The sequence below is a fragment of the Arachis stenosperma genome, chromosome 3 (assembly GCF_014773155.1).
Source record: "Arachis stenosperma cultivar V10309 chromosome 3, arast.V10309.gnm1.PFL2, whole genome shotgun sequence".
Taxonomy (NCBI): Eukaryota; Viridiplantae; Streptophyta; class Magnoliopsida; order Fabales; family Fabaceae; genus Arachis; species Arachis stenosperma.
Genome location: NC_080379.1, coordinates 137819342 through 137824823, shown reverse-complemented (window position 1 = coordinate 137824823; position 5482 = coordinate 137819342). Strand labels below are relative to the sequence as shown.

The following is a 5482-nucleotide window of genomic DNA, read 5'->3' as shown; positions in this document are numbered from 1 at the left end:
CTCATAGTAAAGTCCATAAAAGTGATTTTTAACTAAAAACTAATAAAAATATAATAGAAACTAACTAAAAGATACTAAAAACATACTCAAAACAATGCCAAAAAGCGTACAAATTATCCGCTCATCACAACACCAAACTTAAATTGTTGCTTGTCCCCAAGCAACTGAAAATCAAATAAGATGAAAAGAAGAGAATATGCAATGAACTCCAAAAACATCTATGAAGATCAGTATTAATTAGATGAGCGGGGCTTTTAGCTTTTTGCCTCTGAATAGTTTTGGCATCTCACTTTATCCTTTGGAATTCAGAATGATTGGCTTCTTTAGGAACTCAGAATCCAGATAGTGTTATTGATTCTCCTAGTTAAGTATGATGATTCTTGAACACAGCTACTTCATGAGTCTTGGCCGTGGCCCAAAGCACTCTGTCTTCCAGTATTACCACCGGATACATACATGCCACAGACACATAATTGGGTGAACCTTTTCAGATTGTGACTCAGCTTTGCTAAAGTCCCAAATTAGAGGTGTCCAGGGTTCTTAAGCACACTCTTATTGCCTTGGATCACAACTTTATTTCTTTCTTTTTCTTTCTTTTTCGTTTTCTTTCTTTCCCCCTTTTTTTTCGGTTTTTTTTTTCGCTTGCCCCTTTCTTTTTTTTTTTGTATTCACTGCTTTTTCTTGCTTCAAGAATCATTTTTTTTTTATGATTTTTCAGATCCTCAGTAACATGTCTCCTTTTTCATCATTCTTTCAAGAGCCAACATTCATGAACCACAAATTCAAAAGACATATGCACTGTTCAAGCATACATTCAGAGAACAAAAGTGTTGCCACCACATCAAGATAATTAAACTGTTATAAAATTCAAAATTCATGCAATTCTTTTCTTTTTCAATTAAGAACAATCTCTAAGAAAGGTGATGGATTCATAGGACATTCATAACTTTAAGGCATAGACACTAAGACACTAATGATCATAAGACACAAACATGGATAATACAAAGCACTAAAATTCGAAAAACAGAAAATTAAAGAACAAGGAGATTAAAGAACGGGTCCACCTTAGTGATGGCGGCTTGTTCTTCCTCTTGAAGGTCTTATGGAGTGCTTGAGCTCCTCAATGTCTCTTCCTTGTCTTTGTTGCTCCTCTCTCATGATTCTTTGATCTTCTCTAATTTCATGGAGGAGGATGGAATGCTCTTGGTGCTCCACCCTTAGTTGTCCCATGTTGGAACTCAATTCTCCTAGGGAGGTGTTCAGTTGCTCCCAATAGTCTTGTGGAGGAAAGTGCTTCCCTTGAGGTATCTCAGGGATCTCATGATGAGAGGGGTCTCTTGTTTGCTCCATCCTTTTCTTGGTGATGGGCTTGTCCTCATCAATGGGGATATCTCCTTCTATGTCAACTCCAACTGAATAACAGAGGTGACAAATGAGATGAGGAAAGGCTAGCCTTGCCAAGGTGGAAGACTTGTCCGCCACTTTATAGAGTTCTTGGGCTATAACCTCATGAACTTCCACTTCTTCTCCAATCATGATGCTATGAATCATGATGGCCCGGTCTAGAGTAACTTCAGACCGGTTGCTAGTAGGAATGATTGAGCGTTGGATGAACTCCAACCATCCTCTAGCCATGGGCTTGAGGTCATGCCTTCTCAATTGAACCGGCTTGCCTCTTGAATCTCTCTTCCATTGTGCGCCCTCTTCACATATGACTGTGAGGACTTGGTCCAACCTTTGATCAAAGTTGACCCTTCTAGTGTAAGGATGTTCATCTCCTTGCATCATGGGCAAGTTGAATGCTAACCTTACATTTTCCGGACTAAAATCCAAGTATTTCCCCCGAACCATAGTAAGATAATTCTTTGGATCCGGGTTCACACTTTGATCATGGTTCTTGGTGATCCATGCATTGGCATAGAACTCTTGAACCATCAAGATTCCGACTTGTTGAATGGGGTTGGTAAGGACTTCCCAACCTCTTCTTCGGATCTCATGGCGGATCTCCGGATATTCACCCTTTTTGAGTGAAAAGGGGACCTCGGGGATCACCTTCTTCAAGGCCACAACTTCATAGAAGTGGTCTTGATGCACCCTTGAGATGAATCTATCCATCTCCCATGACTCGGAGGTGGAAGCTTTTGCCTTCCCTTTCCTCTTTCTAGAGGTTTCTCCGGCCTTGGATGCCATAAATGGTTATGGAAAAACAAAAAGCAAGGCTTTTACCACACCAAACTTAAAAGGTTTGCTCGTCCTCGAGCAAAAGAAGAAAGAAGAGAGTAGAAGAAGAAGAAATGAGGGAGAAGGAGATGGCTTATGTATTCGGCCAAGGAGAGGGGAAGTGGTGTTTAGGTTTTGTGAAAATGAAGGAGTGAAGAAGGGTATTTATAGGAGAGAGGGGAGATGGGGTTCGGCCATATTGGGTGGGTTTGGGAGGGAAAGTGGTTTGAATTTGAAGGGTGAGGTTGGTGGGGTTTTATGAAGGATGGATGTGAGTGGTGAAGAGAAAGATGGGATTTGATAGGTGAAGGGGTTTTGGGGAAGAGGTAATGAGGTGATTGGTGAATGGGTGAAGAAGAGAGAGAGTGGTGGGGTTGGTGGGGTTCCTGTGGGGTCTACAGATCCTGTGGTGTCAAGGAAAAGTCATCCCTGCACCAAATGGCATCAAAAATCACGTTTTGAGCCATTTCTGGCGTTAAACGCCGGGCTGGTGCCCATTCCTGGCGTTTAACGCCAGGTTCTTGCCCTTTTCTGGCGTTTAACGCCAGTCTGGTGCCCCTTTCTGGCGTTAAACGCCCAGAATGGTGCCAGACTGGGCGTTAAACGCCCAACTGCTAGACTCACTGGCGTTTAAACGCCAGTGAATTCTTCCTCCAGGGTGTGTTGTTTTTCTTCCTGTTTTTCATTCTGTTTTTGCTTTTTCAATGGATTTTGTGACTTCTTATGATCATCAACCTACAAAAAATATAAAATAACAAAGGAAAATATATAAAATATAATCATTGGGTTGCCTCCCAACAAGCGCTTCTTTAATGTCAGTAGCTTGACAGAGGGCTCTCATGGAGCCTCACAGATACTCAGAGCAATGTTGGAACCTCCCAACACCAAACTTAGAGTTTGAATGTGGGGGTTCAACACCAAACTTAGAGTTTGGTTGTGGCCTCCCAACACCAAACTTAGAGTTTGACTGTGGGGGCTCTGTTTGACTCTGATTTGAGAGAAGCTCTTCATGCTTCTTCTCCATGGTGACAGAGGGATATCCTTGAGCCTTAAACACAAAGGGTTCTTCATTCACTTGAATGATCAGTTCACCTCCATCAACATCAATCACAGCCTTTGCTGTGGCTAGGAAGGGTCTGCCAAGGATGATGGATTCATCCATGCACTTCCCAGTCTCTAGGACTATGAAATCAGTAGGGATGTAATGGTCTTCAACTTTTACCAGAACATTCTCTACAAGTCCATGAGCTTGTTTTCTTGAGTTGTCTGCCATCTCTAGTGAGATTCTTGCAGCTTGTACCTCAAAGATCCCTAGCTTCTCCATTACAGAGAGAGGCATGAGGTTCACACTTGACTCTAAGTCACACAGGGCCTTCTTGAAGGTCATGGTGCCTATGGTACAAGGTATGGAAAACTTCCCAGGATCTTGTCTCTTTTGAGGTAATTTCTGCCTAGACAAGTCATCCAGTTCTTTGGTGAGCAAAGGAGGTTCAGTCTCCCAAGTCTCATTTCCAAATAACTTGTCATTTAGCTTCATGATTGCTCCAAGGTATTTAGCAACTTGCTCTTCAGTGACATACTCATCCTCTTTAGAGGAAGAATACTCATCAGAGCTCATGAAAGGCAGAAGTAATTCCAATGGAATCTCTATGGTCTCATTTTGAGCCTCAGATTCCCATGGTTCCTCATTGGGGAACTCTGTGGAGGCTAGTGCACGCCCATTGAGGCCTTCCTCAGTGGCATCCACTTCCTCTCTTTCCTCTCCAGATTCGGCCATGGTTATGGCTTTGCACTCTCCTTTTGGATTTTTTTCTGTATTACTTGGGAGAGTACTAGGAGGGAGTTCAGTAACTTTCTTGCTCAGCTGTCCCACTTGTGCTTCCAAATTCCTAATGGAAGACCTTGTTTCAGTCATGAAACTTTGAGTGGTTTTGATTAGATCAGAGACCATGGTTGCTAAGTCAGAGGGGTTCTGCTTAGAGTTCTCTGTCTGTTGCTGAGAAGATGATGGAAAAGGTTTGCTATTGCTAAACCTGTTTCTTCCACCATTGTTGTTGTTGAAACCTTGTTGAGGTCTCTCTTGATTCTTCCATGAAAAATTTGGGTGATTTCTCCATGAAGAATTATAGGTGTTTCCATAGGGTTCTCCTAGGTAATTCACCTCTTCCATTGAAGGGTTCTCAGGATCATAAGCTTCTTCTTCAGATGAAGCATCCTTAGTACTGCTTGGTGCATTTTGCATTCCAGACAGGCTTTGAGAAATCAAATTGACTTGCTGAGTCAATATCTTGTTCTGAGCCAATATGGCATTCAGAGTGTCAATCTCAAGAACTCCTTTCTTCTGACTAGTCCCATTGTTCACAGGATTTCTTTCAGAAGTGTACATGAATTGGTTATTTGCAACCATTTCAATTAGCTCTTGAGCCTCTGTAGGCGTCTTCTTCAGATGAAGAGATCCTCCAGCAGAGCTATCCAAAGACATCTTGGATAGTTCAGAGAGACCATCATAGAAAATACTTATGATGCTCCATTCAGAAAGCATGTCTGAAGGACATTTTCTGATCAATTGTTTGTATCTTTCCCAAGCTTCATAGAGGGATTCTTCATCCTTCTGTCTGAAGGTTTGGACTTCCACTCTAAGCTTACTCCATTTCTGAGGTGGAAAGAATTTTGCCAAGAAGGCATTGACTAGCTTTTCCCAAGAGTCCAGGCTGTCTTTATGTTGTGAGTCCAACCATATTCTAGCTCTGTCTCTTACAGCAAAAGGGAATAGCATCAGTCTGTAGACCTCAGGGTCAACCCCATTAGTCTTGACTGTGTCACAGATTTGCAAGAACTCAGCTAAAAACTGATGAGGATCTTCCATTGGAAGTCCATGGAACTTGCAATTCTGTTGCATTAGAGAAACTAACTGAGGCTTAAGCTCAAAGTTGTTTGCTCCAATGGCAGGGATAGAGATGCTTCTCCCATAGAAGTCGGGAGTAGGTGCAGTAAAGTCACCCAGCACCTTCCTTGCATTGTTGGCATTGTTGTTGTTTTCGGCTGCCATGGGTTCTTCTTCTTTGAAGAATTCGGTCAGGTCCTCAACAGAGAGTTGTGCCTTAGCTTCTCTTAGCTTCCGCTTCAAGGTCCTTTCAGGTTCAGGGTCAGCTTCAACAAGAATGCCTTTGTCTCTGCTCCTGCTCATATGAAAGAGAAGAGAACAAGAAAATATGGAATCCTCTATGTCACAGTATAGAGATTCCTTGAGGTGTCAGAGGAA

At 42.3% G+C, this 5482-nt stretch overlaps 1 non-coding gene across 1 annotated transcript; it reads left to right on the top strand.

The window, feature by feature from the left end:
- Nucleotides 1–4756: 4756 nt before the first annotated feature.
- Nucleotides 4757–4864, top strand: LOC130971624 (small nucleolar RNA R71). Its single transcript, XR_009082836.1, has one exon. It is a non-coding gene; the product is annotated as a small nucleolar RNA R71 (small nucleolar RNA).
- The last annotated feature ends 618 nt before the right edge of the window (nucleotides 4865–5482 follow it).